The 20,079-nt window shown below is 41.7% G+C and overlaps 1 protein-coding gene across 3 annotated transcripts in view; it reads left to right on the top strand.

Annotated features, from left to right (window-relative positions):
• The first annotated feature begins 727 nt into the window (after window positions 1-727).
• The window catches only part of TMEM200A (transmembrane protein 200A), a 74,499-nt gene continuing 55,147 nt past the window's right edge, over window positions 728-20,079 (top strand). For 2 of the 3 annotated variants that reach the window (XM_079146598.1, XM_079146597.1), the window contains exon 1: window positions 728-1,436. The gene's annotated coding sequence lies outside the window, so the exon portion shown is untranslated. Of the gene's footprint in view, window positions 1,437-16,665; window positions 16,686-20,079 lie in introns of those variants that run through there. The other variant, XM_079146599.1, reaches the window with a different exon arrangement.

The following is a 20,079-nucleotide window of genomic DNA, read 5'->3' as shown; positions in this document are numbered from 1 at the left end:
AACTTTACTAATTGAATTGACCTTCATGAATACAGTCATTATTCTGCCCCTGCTGAATTAGAGGCAACTATTGTATTACATGATGAATGGACAGTTTCCACTCACTAAGACAAGGGCAAAAGTCAACCCCACGTTGACTTTGATGTTTGTTGTTTAACTTCGGCATTGTTTATTGGAGCCCTCAGCGATTTAATCCGCCTCAGGCCTTGCTCCCACTCCTCCAGCTCAGGACCCTCGTCCCCTAAACTGCTCTCCCCGAGCCCCTACCCAGGACAAGCTGGCATTTAATCCGCTGGGCACCGTGGAGCAGTGTAGACGACGGAAAGGGCATTTGCAGAGAACGCCACGGGTCTGGTTTGGTTCTGTTCTCAGCAGCACCCGCGCAGCCGCCAGGGGGACCCCGACCCTCCAAGGTGGCATCTGATAAGAAAGCGTCTGAGGGGCGTGGAACCGAGGGTCCTTGCGGCGCCTGCTCCAAGAAAATCCCCAATCGGCCGGGGCTCCACCAGTGCAGTAGGGAACCGCGAGCCGGGATCTCCGACTCTGGAACCCAGGTCCGGCGGCAACAGAGGCGAGTGGGTGTGTCCGCTTCCGCCCGCTGGCCTTCAGCCCTGCGAAGGGCGCCTGAAAGCGGTACTTTGTTCTCCAAGATGGATTTTGTCTGAGGCTGATCTGGACTCTAGAAGTACAACTTTACGACTCGGGTGCGCCTCGGCGGGACTGGGAGTCCTGGAGGGGAAGGAGTGGATCCTGTGAGCATTCGCCAGGAAGAGAGGGGCGGCAGGGCCCGAGGAGTTCCCACGGGTCGTGGGTGGCGCCGCGACTGGCACCACACCAGTCCCGAGCGCGCGGCGACGCTCCTGGGAGCCCGCCCCGAACCCCTCCCCCAGTTCTCCCCTTTGAGGTTAGGGCTTGAGGTTCGGGGCTGGGATCCGTCCGGAGCCAGCAGAAAACTTTCCCTCCCAGACCCAGATACCTTTTGTCTTTCTTGGCAGCAGCGGCGACGCGTGAGCTATGGTCCCTTGACGCTGCCTCGCTCGTCGCTCTCGGTGCCCTCGGAGGGCAGGGGCGCTTGGACTCTGCGCGCCCGATGGCGGTGACCGGAGACCCCTCAGCCCCCGGCGGGCACAAGCTGTGGCGCGCCCCCGGGTCCGAGGCCGCCCGCGTCACCCAGGCGCGGGGGTAGGGGCGCCCGCACCCCCTCAGCCCGCCCCCTCGCCTGACTCATCCGCCCCGGGTGACCGCGCCGCGTCCGCTGCCGGAGCCCCGCTGGGATGGGGAGGGAGACCGCGGCTGCTCGCGGCTGCCGGAATTCCTGCTGACGCCCCCGACCCCGCCGCCTCCTTCGCTGCCTCCGGAGGCGCCCGACGTCGGGACAGCTCCTGGAGCGAGAACCCAGAGGTCATCCGAACCCCCAGGCTCCGCGCGCACGACAGGTGAGGGGGAAGGAAAGAGTGCTGCTGGGCGTGGGGAGGTAGGTGGGCAAGCCCTGTGGCTGAAACCGCGCTCCTTCAGCCTCCTCCCTTTCCCTCCGCCTCAGCCTCCAGAGTTAGGATAAACACAGACGCCTGAAGTTTGGGAAATAAACCAAGTCCGCCATCAGTTCAGGACTCCTCAGTCCCCAGAGCGCAAAAAAGCCTTGCGGGGCAGCCTCCGAAAACCCGGAGTTCTGGTACGCCAGGTTTCTCCAAGCTACACCCTCCTTTGTTTCGGTTCCAGAGAGTCAGCAGTCTCTGTAAAGATGTCCATGGCGTTAATATATGGTAGAACAAAGTGTGGGTAGGGGTTCCTGAAGCAGTATCTCTGTGTGGTTGCACCTACATAGGCATAAATGGGGAGGTGAAAGCAATTATTTGCTAAATTCAGCATTACTGTTTTCCCTGTAAAGTCTGTCCTTAAGAGAAAAGACTGAGGGCTTGCAAGATTTGCTTCATTAATCATTCTTTTGCAATAATTAATTGTTCAAAGCCAACACTTCATATTGTGTAGGCGCAGGCTCTCGGTTAGTGTTTGCTGCCCTTTGATTTAGAGAAGTGTGTGTGTGTGTGTGTGTGTGTGTGTGTGTGTGTGTGTGTGTGTGTGTGTGTTTGGTGTAAAAGATCATTGTTCATAGCAGACATTGGTAATGTCAGAAAGAAAGGTAGATGCTTCACAATATAAATATATATATAACTGAGTAATTAGAATCTGTCCCTTTACACTTTAGTGTGTTGTATTTCAAAACTAAATATGTTGGCATTACCTTGTCCTTTCTTCTGAAAACGTTCAGAAGCAGTTGTGGATATTTCAGAAATTAACAAATATTTTTTGTCAGTAAGAGTATTGAACTTTTTTGGTTTTGCAGTCAAACCAAGTTCAGATGTTCACTTTCTGTAGTATTTTGTTTTTTTGCATAAATAGTAGCAATGCCCGTGAGTGCTATTTATTTTAATGGTTTGTCATTTCTTGCATTATGGAAACACATAAAATGACCTTCAGGTGTTTTTCAGCTGCTATACTAGAACATAATACCATTTTGTGAAAAGTAGGCTGAATTTTGAAACTTTTTAAACTTTGCTTTATTTTCCCACTACTTTTTACCCATACCAAGCATTTGGTTGTAGTTTCATGCTTTTCAATAGCTCAAGTGAGAAATAGGAGTTCTTCTAGAAAGAAAATAGTGCTTCTTTTAAGTAGACACAGTAGTTCAATGTTTAAGCAATTTTATGAGTGCTTTACTCTTAAAAATGTATACTGAAGTGTTAAGAAACTTCCTTTCTTTTAATTAGAGCTTTATAGTTATACGTAGTAATTGGGTTCATCCCGACACACTCATACATGCATGGAAATCCATTTTAGTTCATTATTCCCCTCTTTTCCCTCCCCCTTTTCAGTCCTCCTAAGTCCTATTAGATAGCTCAAAATTATGAGATGATTTAGTTATAATTTGTAACCCTGGTTATGTAATTATCTTTATATCTAGTCTGGGAAAGCCTTCACTAAAGAGGAAATAGATACATAGAAAGTCTCTGTATGCAATTTCCAGGCAGTTGGGACAGAGAAGGCTTTACCTGTTGCTTCTGATGCAGGTCTAGGTAAATACAGAGTATCCGTAAGACACCTGAAATCAGAAAGATTTACAAGATCAGGAAGGACTGCAGTAGAAAAGGATGGGTGCACTTGTCATTTCAACTTGGAAGAATTTTTAGAGAAGTTTAGAATGCTCCAAGAGTTACATTGCTATATTTGGACTTGCTTAGTTTCAGGATTTTGACAATAGCTCATTGGACAGAGAAGGATAACTACTGACATATAGGGTGAGTGAATCTCAATGGATTAGTTAAACTCTCTCATTCCCATGGGAAATCTTACCATAAGGAAAAAGAAATTCATATTTTATGTAGAGAAACTGAAAAGAACAAAGATAAAAGTGAAAGTCATCTTCTTATTTCTTAAGCAAAAAAAGATAATATTAAGTCCTCATAGTAAGTGATACATCTTCACATTATTTATCAAATGATGTAGAATTTAAAAGAGGAGGCAGTTTAAAAATAATTTTCATGAATTGTTACTCACTCTAGATAGGAGATAGCTGGGGAGTTTTTGTCAAGCAAAATATATTGGGAAAAAAGAACTTGTGTAGTGACAGAAAAACAAACCTGCAATGAGATAGACCTTTTACTGAGGAATATGTGGTTTGCAGTTTTATCAAGTTTATCCACTTGTTTCTGTACTTAAAATATTTTTTGTGTACTGAGGTTTGATATGTGACCCAGCATTCAGAGAACGTCAAAGAGCCCTTGCTGGGGTGTCATGCTACCTGACAGACTCTGATGGTAGGCTCTGGGCTGGTGATGAGGGATATGGTAAATATGCCAGAGATCACCTAGCACCTGTGGTATCTGTAAGCCTCAGGGAGCTGCTGCAGACCAGGGAACAGTATGTTATTTTGCAAAAGGCAAGAAATGGGGAGCTGTCATCTTGACTGAGCCACTGATTATATGGCCCAGGACAAGTTTCTTGACCTTTGTGGAAGAAAAAGTACTTTAGACTGGCGATCTTTACATTCTTTTAAAATGCTGCATGATGGGTCCTGGTGGAATTAAAGGCAGGAGAAATCAGAATGTGTGTGGGGGGTATGACTTTAGGTTGGAGGATGTGTTGGTTGGAAGGCAGGGATAATGGCTGTGCTGGCAAGTAATAAAGGCGATCTGGCCTGGGGCATCTGGCCCATCATTCATTATCTGAGTTGACAATACAGAATAAAATAATAAATACCAATTTTCACTTGGTACTTGATGGTTTCCAATGAGTGTTCACAAATAATGGCAATTGATTTTCATAACAACCCTCAGAGGTAATTAGAGCAGAAAGGTGACAAACCAAGACTAGTACTGCAAAGGTTGTTTGTACCAGGATGTGCCATTGCCTTTCTGCAGGATTTATAGAGCTAGCAGAAGCTAATGCATGTTTGGAAACTCCTGAGTAAAAAGGAGAGAGGGATAAGGTTGGCGTCAGATTTCTGTGGAAGTTGAATATCTTAAGTCAAAATTTAGCTTACATTCTCAAAGACAAAGATCTCCAATTATGAAATTGAGACCTCCAGAAGGACTTTGAATTCAGAGCATGTATGTTCATTCTGATTGCTCCAATTCTTACTTCTCCCCACCTCACCTCTTTCCCCTTCCCCAACAGATTTCTGGGAGTTTGATTATCACAGAGTGATTGATAAGACTAGTCCGAGAACTTTGAGTACAGCTGGAAAAAGTAAATATCCATAACTTATATAATAAGGTAAGCATTCTTGGGCTATTTTTATCACAGTGTTAACTAGTGGAGTGTGTGCCAGTAGCAAGTTGTATTTTGGAAACCTTATCACCAGAAGTTAAATTACGCAGAAGGCATAGGAGTGTAGCCAAATGTGAATCTATACATTACCTTCTGCAGTATCCACCTCACTCTTTCCTGAACACCAACTGCACCAAGGGTGGTGGAGTCCCCCCTGCCACCACCCTGCCCTGTGTTTTTGTGTGAGGGAATTGGTCAGGATTCATTTGATTATGTGCACAAAGAAACTACATTTAACTAGGTTAATCAAAACAGGATTTATTGACAGACATGAATGGAAAGTACAAAAGTGGACCTTGTTTTAGTTACAGCTGGAACCAGAGATTCACATGACTTATCAGGGTTCTTTCTTCCCCTTCTCATTTCTTAGCTCCACTTCTCTCTGGATTGACTTTATTCTGAGACCTTCTTTCTATATACAGAAAAAAATCACTATTGAGTTAGAAGCCTACATTCTTGGGTTGGGGTCCATAGGGAGAAAGATCCTGTCTCTTCTAGGTTCTATTTATGACTCTTTTTGAAGGATTCTGAGTGACCCTGCTTGGTGGTTATTGAATCAGTCTCTATGTCTGGCAGAGATTGCTTCTGTGATAATCTCAAACCAGATCTTGTGCCCAACTTTGTGTGTATGTGGTTCTGGTGGTAGCTGGATGGGGAGGAGGAGGCTGGTCCAAGATGGACAATTTTATTGAGTTTCCATAGGATTGTGATTGTTTCAAGAAATCGATGCTGCCGATTAAAATTAATATGTCTCTTACTGGCGATAATTTCTCTCTCCTACACAAAGAGGTGGAGTTTGCCCATAGAGGCAACTCAGGTACCCAAAACCATTTAAATTCCAATAGTGGGACCTTCCTCCTAACCAAGGTGATATTCAGTGATGAAATAATTCCCTCCTGCCTAGACTTGTTAAGAGAAGTGTGATTTTCACAATAATATTGAACAAGGAGTCCCCATTTGTCCATGTCTGTGTACTATTAGCAAATCCCTGTGCCTTATTTCCAGCCTAGGGATTTTATTTTCAGAAGCTGCACATCTGGTTATTATGGAACCTTTGCTTTGGGCATTGTACAGCCAGAGAAAGCTCAAATGGGGGAAGTGACGTGATGAACACAGAAATATTATTTATGCAACTTCATTGGGTTTGTTGGAGTTGGGCAGAGGAGAGCAGCTGGCACAGGTTAGGATTAGCTCTTAGGTAGCATACGATATTGGATCCCAACCTAGAGTACAGGCAGAAACTGTTTAAGCAGCATCGTCAATGTCTGGTGAGGTTGTAAGTCAGGATGAAGGAGTATCTGTGTTAATAGAAGCATCTGTGGAATGAAATGGGGTCAAGGGACCAGAAGAGAAGCTGGCCCAGCAGGTGAAATGGTTGTGCATGATGGTGGATAGGTTAACAACAACTAGATTGTGTAGAAAGGCAACCAGTGGTCACTCTGAGTCTTAGAGGCATGTGTAGAACTGACTTTTTCTGAGAACCTACCTGGTATTGCATGTCCTTTGTTGCATACTTTGCATTATTTGTATTATTTAAACCTCATAACATCCCTCTAACATAAGAAAACTAAAAGTTAGAAGAGGTAGGTTTACTTAAGATTTTGTTGTTATTAAGTGGTAAATCTGAAATTTAAAACCTGGAAATCTGACACCATAGCCTGGTATGTAACCACTATGCAATACCATCTCTCAAACCCAAGGTCAGAATCCACTGTATCCAAACTGGATGATGGGCTCAAAAGGCCTTCTGTTGTGCAACCAGGCTTCCAGAAGTCCAGGTCAGACAGAAGGCATAGATTACAGGTTACTAGAGTGAAGGTGAAGCATATCCATGCTCAGAGACAAGATGGATAAGGATGCCAAGGAAAACTTTAGCAAAGAATGTCACATGGATTCTTGGTTTGGGGGTTGGGGTATAGTGAGGAAAGGAATTGGGGGCAGTATCAGGAAGTTGAGCAGGTGGACAAATCAATAGAATAACTGACTTTTGATTGTTGATCTGAGAACAGGATCTCTACCATCTGCTCTGACTTTGAAAGTCCTTCCTGGTATAAGTCAATAAGAATATGGAATATATAGCTTCTCAGCAGGGGATTGGATTCTATTCCTTATCAGGCACTGTGAGAAAGAAGAGCTAACATACATAGAGCATCTACCATGTACTTTAGATATATGATCTCACTGAACCTTCATTACAGTCCTGGAAAGGTAAATATTATGCCCCCTCCCTTTTTTGAGATAGGAAATGAAGGCTTAGAGAGATTAACTTGCTTGCCTGAGCTCCTAGAGCCAGACCAGAATGTGAAAGAGCTGGCACAGAGTCCCAGGTCTGTCTGAATCTAGAATTCAGCCTAAATTGTCGAGGAGGCATTCTAGTCCTAGCAGGGCAAGGTCAATTTCAAGTCTGAGTGTAGAAATGGGGAAATTAACAGGGGTATCAGGTTGTGAAAGAAAGCAGTGAGCTATCTGCTAAGACCTCTGAGTGCGAGATGAGAGAAGACCGTCTGAAGAGACTTGTCCAGCAAAATTATACTCAGCTTTGGCAGAAACTTAATGACCTAGTAGGCTTTTGACCTTCCATGCAGCATCTCTATCATTATGCAGGATAGACACGTCAGCAAGTCAGATGTTTAGAAAGCTTAATTTTAGTCACCGACTTCAGTTTAAAAGGAACCTCTGCCAACTGCTGTGGCCTGAAGTTACCTTGATACTCACACTTTGTCCTGAAATATGAAAAATAAGGAGGGAGAGGGAGAGAGAAAGAATACAGCACGTGCTGAATGTAGGCATGTGGAACACGCTTAAGTTTCAAAGGTCTATATTTGAAGCTGCTGTAAATGAAAGGATAGAATATGAATCACATATCATGCACCAACAAATGCAAAGGAACACTTGTATCTGCTTAGATGTACAATCAGATATGTGTACAGAAGTCTCTCTTCTGTGTGTGTACGTGTGTGCACGCACACACAAAAAAGAGGAAGGGCGCTGAGAACGTCTGTGACAATAGATGTATTTGTGAGAATCTTATAGCCTATTTGGGGAAGTAAGACAACCATGCATAAAACTTAACATAACAGAAAAAATATAATTTTAGAGTTGGAAGAATCTGAGAGCAACTAAGACTGCAGTGTCAGCTAGTGTGATGAAATACAAAATTAATAGCCACAGCTGAATGTAAATGTTATAGCGACCCTCTCAGAGGCAGAAGGCTAACTGGGAGAGGCCTCCAGCAAGAGGTGAGTGCTGATGAATATGCATGAGCAGAGAGAGGCAGAGGGCATCCTGGGCAGGACTAAGAACTTACCACCCTCCACCCAATCACCTGCAGGAACTCACCTGTTGAACACATGCCTGCTGCTCCTTACAGAGAGGGAGAATGTACCCCGTCTTGTTAGGAGAGAGTGAGGAATTTCTGGTAGGATTTGGGCTTGTGTTGGGTGATTTGGGAACGTTGCTCTGGATTGAAGCAGGATTAATCCTATGATTCCTTATCTTAATATTGCTTATCTAGAAGAAGGCCAGACTAGTGGGATTCCTGCTGGAGCAGGTAGACTAGCAGCAGCCTGAAGTGGGGCTGTCTGGCCCTCTGGGGTTCAGATAATGTTCATGTTTTTGTTCCCATTGGATTGTGAGATCCTTGAGATTAGGGGTTCAGTTTTATAATCTAATGACTCAAGAATCAAATCTCATAATCTAATAAGAGCCAGATGTAAACAAATGATTGCAATGCGGTGAAGTAAAGCTGGTAGAGATGAAAAGAATTTTGGAGTCTTATGAAACAAAAATAATGCACGCTCTTCTGGAAATAGTGAAATGATCACAGAGGTACTGAAGAGAAAATATTTTCCTTTTGAGAATCAGCATCTTCCGGCTGAAATGTAGGGTGAATCCAAAGATTTCAGTACTCTCTCTAAGCCGATGTTGGCAGAGGAGAGACACAAATTTTGGCTCCCTTGGCAACGTGACTCAGATAGGCTCAGTGAATATATATGTGCAAGTGTTTGTAATATATTAGTGTTTCCGAAGAGATGGTGTTATTTCTAATCATAAAAGCAATCCACAGTCCCCACAAAAACTATGAAAAATATATTAAATATCAAAAATTCAGGAAGAAAATTTACCTATAATCCTATGACTCAAAGACACCTGTAACATTTTGGCATTTTCTTCTTCCTTATTTTTTTTTTTTTTTATTGTAAACAAATGGGATACATGTTGTTTCTCTGTTTGTACATGGCGTAAAGGCATACCATTTGTGTAATCATAACTTCTTCCTTATTTTTAATGAATTTTTTTCACAGTTAGTATTACAACCTACTCTGTTAGCTTAACCTTATATCCTAAATATTTTTCAACTTCTAGGCAACTTTATTAATGTTTGTAGAATATTGAATTATTATATATATTATATTGGATATATATATCTCATAATTTATTAACTGGTCTCTTAAAATTGGACCTTTAGGCCCTTCTAAAATATTTGATATTATAAATGGCACTTTGATGAAATTTTTGTCCAAATTTCAGGTTTCTTTGGGGAGCAGGCAAAGACTTTGGTTTCCTTTTAAAAGCTGAAGAAAAATATTACAACTTGATTTTCTTTTATAGATCTCCATTTATTTATATAACATCTTATGAATTTTATCAGATTATTTCTTTAAGCAAGATCCAGGGAAAGGTAATTCCTGAGTTTAAGGACATGAATGTTTCAATACTTAAGATGCTCAGTGCCAAGCTGATTTTTCAGAAAAAGTGAAATTGGGCTGGACAGTGCATGGAAATACCCATCCCTCTCCATGCCCTCACTAGACTGGTTTTTACTTGTTTGTTGTTTTTAAATAGAAAAGCTACCACATCGAAATGAACACTAGCTTAGGCTAATTGATGATTGTGTCCCTTTGTGACCCAAAAGTCTCTTTTAGAGCGTAGACTAGTACATTCCAAAACACAATGAACCACTCACTCCAGATTTGAAATTTATGTAGAGGTATTTCTGAGTGTGCAGAGAGGGGCCCGTTACAGAAAGAAAATTAGCTTGTGAATGGTTTTTTTGAAGCCAACCATACATGCCTCCTGTGAGGGGACTCCTTAGGCCACCGTGTGGAATGACTTGGAGTAGAGGGAATGGGAGACAGAGCCCCAAGTTGCAGAGCCCAGTCCTCTGACAGCCCTGCCTCTGTAGCCTCCATTCTGAGGTCCTGGCGTCATGGAGTGATCTGACTATAGCCTGACTTGTGCTGGTGGCCCTGCAGTGAGCCCTGTCCCTGTAACCCAAGTGAGGTAGGCCCCTATTGATTTTGTTCCTGGTTCAGTCCCCACTGGTGATCTGGGCCCAGGTTGTGCTGGGAAGTAGAATGTCCCTCCTAGAGGATGTCTCCTCAGGTGCTCACCAAGCCTGCAAAACAAAAGCAAAAAAGATCCTAAGTTTTGAACTTTCTGATGTTACTTTTTTCCAAAGAAAAATAAACTCCCTCACAGTGTTGAGCTTTCATAGAGATGAATTGATTTGTTTCACAGGAAGGAGGAATGTGGATTGTCATTATACTTCTGTAGTCTTTTCATTATCTCAAAACACTGTATGAGACTACTACAATGGAATTATTAAACTCACTGCAGCAGCAGCCTTTTGCGATGATTTTTGAGTGCCAGTTTCAATCTTTCTGCCACTACTGTATTTCTACAAAAATGATCCATAATTAAAATTTAAAAAATTTTTGGTTTCCTTTTAAAAGTTGAAGAAAAATATTACAACTTAATTTTCTTTTATAGATCTCCATCAATAGTTTTGGATAAAATTATTTTTATTCATTTGCTCGACAAATAATTACTTAGGGAGATGATGCTGCAGATGCTATTAGATTATACTTATGAGCCATTTTGTCAAATAGGAGACACGTCTTACACAGTGATAATGTAGAACACTGTGTAGGAAAGCATGTCCTCTGTATTTATGATTTATTTACTGATATGTGAAATTTCTGATAATATGCATAAAATAGTGAACTTGAACTTGGTAGGAAGTTTGTTAATCAACAAGTAATTCAAGAAATATTGTGTACTGGCAGCTGGGGATTGGGTGAGGATCTGAGCAAAAGTTTGCATGCTAGATGGGGAAGATGAATAGTAAACATATAAATAAGCAAAGCAGATGGTCAGTGAAGATCTCTGGTGCATTTAAGCTGAGACCCGAGAGGAAAGAAGGAGCCCTCCTCCCACATTTGAAGAGGGAGGGAGTAGGGTGGACTGTACACAGTGCACTGGGAGCATTAGGAGGCTGGGCTTTTGGAGCATGATGTTTGAAGCCATGTATTAAAACTAGAAGTTGAGGTTAAGAATATTAAGTGATACGTCACTGTAATGGTGGATATTGGGGTTGGGAGCAAAGGGAGCATTCATATAGAGACTCCCTTCTAGTTATGCTTCTCTCAAGGAACTCATGGGCTAGAGAGCCATTGGGTAAGACTCCAGGTATTTTCTGCAAGAATAAAAGTCTTAAAATAAAGTAATACAGGGGATTGCCTGTGTCAAAGTTTGGAGGAAGAGGTGTGATAGTGAAATTGTGAACTAGTTCACAGATGCCTTAATTTTGGAATTTGGCTAAATGATTTTAAAAGGCAGGATGTAAAGAAGACAGATGAAAAAGACAGCACATGCCATCCATCTCCAGGTAATAAGGCCACCTGTGTCCTGATTCTCATGTCTACAGATACTGCCCTGGGGATTCCCTGTTCTCCTCCACAGCTGCCAGTGACTCTTCTGCTCATTTGGCAGGAGACCCAGCTGCTGGCTTGTGTGGCAGGCTCTGGGGATTCATCCCATCAACTTAGCTCACCCTTCTGTTTCCTGAATGCAGGGCTGTGTCTTGGCTCTCCTGCCTTGGCGTAGAGCAACCTAAGTTGCTCCTCCAAGTCCTCCATGGCTCCACCCTGCCGAGTTTCAAAAGCTCCTGCAACTTTGCCTTGGAAGAGTCTTAATCCTGCTCCCTCTTGATTTTTATTAGAGGATCATTCATTCTTCCTTTACTCATTCAGTAACTATTTTCTGAGTACTTGCCAAGTGTACTGTTTTATTACTGGAACTGTCATAGGAAACAAAACAAAGTTCCTGTCTTTATGACCCTTACATTTCAGTTCGAGAAGGCAGATAGTATTATTTGTTGTGACAATAAGAAGAAAAGTAAAGCAGGACTCAAGGACAAAAAGCAATTGGGATGGGGTTTGTGTGGCATGGACAAAGAAGATCCCTCTGATAACGTCTGACATGGAGCTGAAACCTGAATGAAGTGAGGCAGGAAATCATCGGATTGACTCAGGAGTACGCCAGGCAGGGAGAGCAGGAAGTGCAAAGGCCCTGAGGAGACCATCTATGAGGTAGTCCTGGGCTTGGAATGTTTGAGTAGCTGGGGGCCAGTGTGATTAGAACAATGTAAGGGCTCACAGAGAGCACTGGGACTAGAGGGAGCTTTGGACTTTACTGAGTAACCTGGGAAGCTTCTGCTGAGATCCTAACCAATGGTGTGGGCTTTACTGGGCCCCATCCTCACGTTCAGTGTTAGTCACAGAAAGAAATACGAAGTGAGCAGGAGCCTAGGTATTTGCATCTATCAGCTGTATGCCCTGCTTGATAGGCCTGAACTCAAACCCGAGGTTCTTAGACATCACGTATTTAAATGCAAGTGACCCTGATAAAGACCTCGAAGCAAGAACAACCCAGAGGACTCCACAGCTAAATGGGGGGTGTTTTGCTTCAGTGGTGAACGACACTTGGTTGTGGGTTGAGAATGGTGTACATTCACAGAATCAGAGTGTGAGGGCTGGGAAGAGAATTTTTTGGACAACAGTAAAAAATCTGAGGGCCAGGGAGGCAGTTCACTTTCTAAAGTCCACTTACCAAGACAGGTGCAGTACAGAATTAAACTCCAGGCCTATCTCCTCCCAGTTATGGCCCCTGAGGAATGTAGCAGATACATATGTGTTGAGAGAAAAAAAAAAAAAAAAGCTGCAAAATTTGGATTGAGATTAGCTACTCAATAAGAACCAGTGCTGTCAGGACTAAGGCCGGGAGAATTCCCAGAAAGCCTCATTAGACCCTGTATTCATTTGGTCACAGGTACTCATGAAGACCTTCTGGGTTTCCAGGTACAGATTGTGCATGGGAATTCGTAATTTGGTGGCCAGGGAGCTTATAATCTGGGAGTGGGGGTAGGAAAAATTTATGCCAGCAATAATGATGTACTTGTGTGTGTGATCAGCACCACAAAGATGGCTAAAGAATGTTTTCCAACGAATGTCTAAGTCAGGACTAGAGACCGGAGGAGAGCTAGTTTGGATAAGAGCCAGAGGAAAAGTCCTATTTTGGAAAGTTGGGGGAGGAAGAAGTTTGTATCTTTGAGAAACAGAAAGTCCTGTTGCTGGATGGTAATGAGCAGAGGAGGATAGAAGGAGGGCAGGATTCCATCACATGGTGCTGTGAGACCCAGCACCATCTGATGCTTGATCCTAAGAGCAGCCTAAGGCTTTTTAAAGGGAGGATTGGCACTCATGTAAAGTTAGATAGAGCACTTCCATGATTTTGTGGTGAAGGAGTTGGGGGAGGTAAAGAATGCATGAGGGAAGACTTTTTTTTTTCCTGTGCTCAGTGAATGAGTTCAGTTTGGGACACACTGGGTTTGAGATGCCCTTGAGACATCTTCAAGGAAAAAGTAAGTAGATGCTTGGTCAGATGGGTTTGAAGCTGAGATGAGACATTTGGAATAGAGACATAAATTGGAATCATTAGTATAAAATTGGCAATTAAGTCACAGAGAGAAACAAGGAAGGTGTCTCAGGAGCAGGCACTGGCGTTTTCCACGTTTCAGGGAGTCGAGAGGAATATACTAAGAAGTAGACATGAGTGATCAAGTTTTGTTTGTGCTTGGTCTTTTCTGAATCCTCTCTGAAGATTTGGGTTCATCTTTCTTTCTCCAATTTAATTATATCAATGTAATCCTAATGTAGTGTAGCCTTCAAGCTTTTGGATAAAATGAGATTAGAAATTACTGAAAATCTGTTTTGATGTTCATGTCATAGCTGTTGATACTGTTAGGACAGAACAGATGCACAAGTCATACCTTCACACTGGTAATACAGCACATCTGAAGGTCATGCCAATTGTGACTCCCCTGTTGCCTTCCAATTTAGTAGGTCTTGGTATTTTTAAAGCATTTTCAGACTTATTACTAGTTTACATATTATTGCATGAAAGATATTATTAAAATCATGAATAAAGCTTAAGCTTTTCTGAGTATTTTTCAGGACAGTATAGGGGAAAGTATATAATGTAAAAGAGAAAGGCTTGAACAGCTAACAGAAGACTCTGAGGATGACCGTATCTTTTATTATGAATGCATTTGAGCTCATTAAAATTGAAAAGAAATCTGTTATTGGAGGTTGGGTTTGGGCTCTCCATTTGGGACTTTTCTCAGCCCATTCCATATGTGATGGTGGATCCCGAGGGAGCATTGCTTCTTGTTCTTATTTTCCTGCAGGAAAAGACACAGTGCAGAGTCATCAGTAGTACATGAAACTAATGTGCAAAAATTGAAAATCAGCCTTGTGTGAACATTGTCAAATTAGAAGTGATTAACTGCATTTACTGTACATGTTCTCTGATCTTTTAATATAGTCTTTTCATTTTTCAAAGATTTTTATTCATAATATTAAAAGACTAAGGGCTGGGAGTGCAGCTCAGGGGTAGAGCCCTTGCCTGGCTGCACAAGGTCCTGGATTCCAACCCAGCAGCACATACACACGCACACACACATGCACACAAAGATTAATATTCATAAATCACCTGATTTATAAAATGAAGTTATCAAAGCACTTAATAGTCCTTACTATGTTCCTAGTTGTCTCTTAAGTTATGCTTTAAAAGTAAAAAGTAGAAACTGTCTTGGCCTTTGTGTCTTTGGGACAGTAGCACTGTGCTGCTCTGTTGAGTAAGAAGCCTCAGTCAGTCCTTCGGCACCTCTTCTTCTTACAGAAATACTTATAAGGGAAACTCACCAGTGGTCTTATCTGTCCTGACATAAGGGTTCACAAGTTTTGTAAGACCCTCAGCAGAAATGTGTCATAAGAAGGGGTGCCAGATAACACTTGCTTTCAAGTACAGCAAGATTCATCCATTTGCTTGCCTTCAACCAAAAAAAAAAAAAAAAAAAAAACAAGTTTTTTTCCCCCCAGATCCTTGCCTTCAGGCAAACCATCTCTGAGGATGACCCTTGCAGAAGCGGGTAGAGCTGTTTTCCTGTTCAGAGAGGACTGTGTGTGGTCACTGACTTCCCCTTGAACACAGTGGAGGAAGGACAGTGATCAAACTTGAGTCACTGTGCTGGAGACTCCGTCAACTTTTCTCCAGGTGCAGAGCTCTGAGAATATCAACCATCTTTCTGTGGCAACCTTAGAACATTGAGGGACAGTCCCCAAAACTGCTTTATGTCCTGCCAGACAAACATGAGAGCTCGATATTAAACCTGGAAAAAGGGAGATAACCTTTTTTTTTTTTTTTTTCCTGGTGGTATACACATAAAAATTTTGTAGTAAGGAAGTATATTTTAAAATTTAAATTTAGGGACCAGAAATGTTTACTTGGTTTTTGTTCCTTAGTTCCCTGGTTTATCTAGTAGGAATTGAGGAATTGCTAACTGTAGTTTCACCCTTAAAAAGGCTGGAAAGTCAAGCTGCCCTGGGGACCCTCTCTGAATGAAATCTCATCCTTGATCTGTTGATTTCTCTTCCATTCATTCCAGAGCACACCATCACCTGACTACTTCCCTGGGGTGTTTCTTCTGCAAGGATAGTTCTATAGATATATAGTCAACTTTTGATTATCTGGGCTCCCATGGCGTAAGAGAGACTTCCTTTTTTTTTTTTTAAAGTGTCCCATGGCCAAGGATAATTTGAAAATCATCAGACAATTTGAGCATCACCACCCAAGAGATATGAGACCTTGGGTAATTTTTATTTCACCTTGATGAGCTCCAGTTTAGTGGGGGACAGCATGACCTTCTTAGAAGGGATTTTGGGGGCGAGTATAAAAGGTCATGTAAATAAAGAATCTGGCTCTGTGGGAGATGCCAAGTGGCACTGCCTGGTGTTGGTCCCTTCCCTCCTGGCTCCCATTGGCTTCTCTCTGTCACATCCACCTGTGTGCACCTGCTCTGCACACAAGTCTGTTCCACAGCTGTTAACTCTGCTTGGATGACAATCCTTTGGGGGCAGCACCTTGCACTCTTCTAGGTCCCCTTGAATTCAGGCACCTCTTATGTGCCTCTTATCCTTCCTCTTTTGGGAGGATGGGATGGGTTGCACCTTTCAGACTTTCAAGGAACTTTTCTCATGCCAGCAGTTAAAGCTGATTGTACTGTCAGGGACTTGTTTACCTTTGTCTCTGTCCCAGGGGATAAAGAGCTAAAATAGGCATAACACATCCGTAGGACAACAAATGGAGACTGGAAAGGGAATAATTTTCCTTTAGTGATGTTCCCACTAGCAGTGTTACTAAAAATAGAACCCACTTCAGCTCCGTTGATAAGGAATTGAGATTTTGCTTTTGGGGGGACTATCAGCTTGATTCAGAAGAAAAACTGGAGCCCCACAAAAAGTCCCCCTCGCCCCATGTCCTCCAGGAATTTCTACCTTCATCTTCTTGGGGAAGGGACAAGGTAGCCACACTAAGCAAGAGTATTGGTGCTGTTATTCAGTCACCCCTCTGTGACCACTCTCTCCAAGGCATCTACCCTGGCTCCCCAGTGACTCTAGACCAGGAACCAGGTCATCTCACCTGAGGAACCAGTGAGCTCCTAGAGGCCAGACATTGTAGTGTGTTTACAACTCCTTATGGTCCTTATATATTTCCTGAGGGATTATTGAATTTGTGGAATTAAATTGAATTAGAATGGTAACTCCAAGGGACTCCTGCAGATGTCCAGCATCTATAGGACAGTGTTGGGAGAATAGTGTCACAGCTGACGAGCAAGTTGTATTAAGCAAAGGGTGTTGACTGGTTCAGAGGAAGACACTTTATCTTATTCGTGATTGCTAACAAGTCAGCAAAGCTATCCTGAAGAGAATGCAAAACTGTGAGTCTGCCAGGCAGGACACGCTGGCTTTCCAAAGCACAGCCAGATGGGGAGTATTAATCAACAGTAGATGATCCAGCCCTTTTCTTGGCCTTGAAGCCATCTTAATAAAAATGAAGGGTGAACACTTGAATGTCTGGTGGTGGCATAACCAGTTCCCATGGTCATTATAACTCAGCCATGCATCCAGATACTGCTTTCTGGATCTCAGAAAACACTGATAGATAAATTATGAGCTGTCATGCTTAAAATTCCAGTATTTTCAGAGTTCCTATAGTTTATAGTATTTTGCTAAATCACATTTGTTTGGCACAGAGGGAAAAATGAATATCAAGAAGTGGTGATTTTCCCCCTTTTCAATGTTTGAATAATTCTGACAAATATTAAAAAATGAAGCCCAAAGAATAAATTTATTCAAATAATATGAGAAAAGAAGAAATGACTTCTTAAATACTTTCTCAGCACTATAACTTGGCTTTAGTCAGCATTTTATAAGAAATAAATTTACTTTTTAATAAATATTTTGTTAGTCAATCTGAAGTATTTGATATACAATGGAAATTTTTGTAAGTGTATCTCGACAGGCCCTATGATTTTCTGTTGCCTATACTTTTAATTAGTGAAAAGAGAATATTAATCCTTGATTCAGAAAGGAATGATGTGTTTCCCAGATATATTATTTTGCTACTTTCTATGAAGCTTAACCTTTGAAGTAATGATCAGATCATACCACAGTGAACTTGGCAATAAGAACGTAACTCTCCTCTAAAACTTTCTGATGGACTTTTTTCCTTTCCATTTTTTAAAATGCATGAGGAGATTGGTTTGGGATTATTTTTGCTTTTCTTTTAATGTCACAAAAATTTACTTTTGGAGTACTTTTATTTTCTTTTTGCAGAAGGATTTCTTTCTATCATGGTCTCTCATCGTGTGGTAGAAACACATGAAGACCAGTCAGTCATTTGTAATACTGTCTTTTGGATATAAATGTGGAAGAAAATGGGGAATAAAAGCAGGCTTTATCTATAAAGAGGGTTTGTTTTGTTAACATTATGCCTCATGCATGTGCACTTGGGGCGTTATCAGTTACAGAGATTACATAATAAACATTAGAGAGCCACTGTAACCACTAGAAGGGAATGAAGGGGTCAGGGCTCCCTACTGGGATATCTGGTCCTGAAGGTGAGTGAGTGACAACCAGGCATGACATTTCAGAGATTGAATGCCACCTGGATGGTGCCTGTCTTTTTTTTTTTTTTTTTTTTTTTTTAAGGAAAATGATTACTTTTATCCTTCTCTTCTTTTAATTCAATTTAATTTTATTTTTAGTTGTAGATGGACATAGTATCCTTGCTTTATTTATTTATTTTTGATGTGGTGCTGAGGACAGAACCCAGTGCCTCACACATGCTAGCAGTCACTCTACCTCTGAGCTACAACCCCAGCCCTGGATGGTGGCTTTTTATGATAATGTTTGTAGTCTGTTTATTCTTCTAGTGATCGATCAGAGTTCATTTAAATTCTAAACAGAGTTTATTGTTGGGAACTTGTCAGGCCATTTCTTTCATTAAGTTGAGTAAATAAAGTAGATGTCTCATTTTGCAAATTCAGAGTTCCTTGCAATAAATGCTTTTAACTTGAGGTAGCGATAAGTCATCTACCTTGGAAAAACACTCACAGTAAAAATAAATTGATAGACTATTTTGTAAAAGTAGGCTATTTTAGCAGGGTTCTTCTCTATTCCTCTAGCCCTTTTCCCTTCACCCAAATCCCCAAAAGAAAGGCCCTTAATTAGAAGCTCATTGTCTACAGAAAAAATTAATTTCCCTTGCTCTTCTGTAATTTTAAAATTACATTGTGTTCTGCTTGGAATAAAAGGACGTTTATAACTTTGTAACCTATGATCTTTCATGTATTTTTCCTTATCAAAAACCTTCTCTAAGGGTCTGCACATCGACCAACTCATAATGCTGTGTAATTCCTTACATTATTATAAATAAACTACAGGAAGAATTTTCAGGTGAAAATTCCATGATGCTTTGAAATGCTAAATAGACAGTTGAGAAATCCTTCAGTTGAGGAAGAAAATACCATTTTTCCAAAATTATTGATATTTTGAAGACGATTATTTTGTATTTACAAGAGGGTTCTTAAATTTGAATTAGGTAGAATTTTCTTCTGTTCTTTATTGCTCTTGTGTTTATGTATGTAGGTGTGTATTAAGTTGAGAAAACAACTAACGTTTAGTTTCATATTTGAAAAATAGCTCTAGTACTGAAAGAGCTTTGTGGTCTTTATTCTCTGTGGTAATTCCAGCCCTCTGCCTGGAAGATAAATGAACTCTAACACAGTAAAACCAGAAGCTTGAATAAGAACCAATCCTGTTCCTAGAAGCACAAAGGAAGAGGAAGGCAACATGGGGAGCCATTTCCCTGCGCAGTACTGACGAGTTTGAAGTCCTCTCTGATAAAAGGGGTGGCTGCAGAGTTTGCTTGGGGAAAGGCTGGAAACGTCTGTGGGCCAAGCTGCTTGCCTGTGATGATGGCCCTCACGGTATACATTTGATATACTAGTGTTCCAGTCACTGAAAGCAATTGCAATATTGTTAGCCATAAAGATTGGCATGTGGGAACTGTGATCTTCCCAAACCAGTAGTGAACATCTGAGGAGGTGATTTGGAATACCTTCTGACCTCTTCATCTTGAATGTTCTTTTTATTGCCCCGGGTGGGTGCAAACTTACTCCAATCTTTATCCCTTCCAAACAGCAACACCTTGTGTAGAAAGGAAACCATAGGACTTTAAAAGCTGTTGTAGATGATTAGAATTAAGTTATTCTTTTCACATATGCACACACAGAAAACACACAAGCCAAGCAAACTGAATGTCACTTCAGTAGACATGAACTTGGGCCTTTTCATATAAAACAAATCTGATTTGCATTAAGCTATGTTATTTTAAAACTGTTCAGAGCCAGTGTTCCCTTTCCTTCCCCAGCAGTAGGTGAAAACTTAGTTGTTTTATGGGTCCCCTGCAGCACTCCCAAGTGCTCCTTGTGGAAGACTCTGTCTGGAACCTCTGGATTGTATTGGAACACAGCTCATCTGCCAATAATCCTTCAATGCTCTGCAG

This window comes from Sciurus vulgaris, assembly GCF_902686455.1.
Source record: "Sciurus vulgaris genome assembly, chromosome: 7".
NCBI lineage: Eukaryota > Metazoa > Chordata > Mammalia > Rodentia > Sciuridae > Sciurus > Sciurus vulgaris.
The sequence above is the reverse complement of the archived record's forward strand: the minus strand, read 5'-3'. Positions and strand labels throughout refer to the sequence as shown.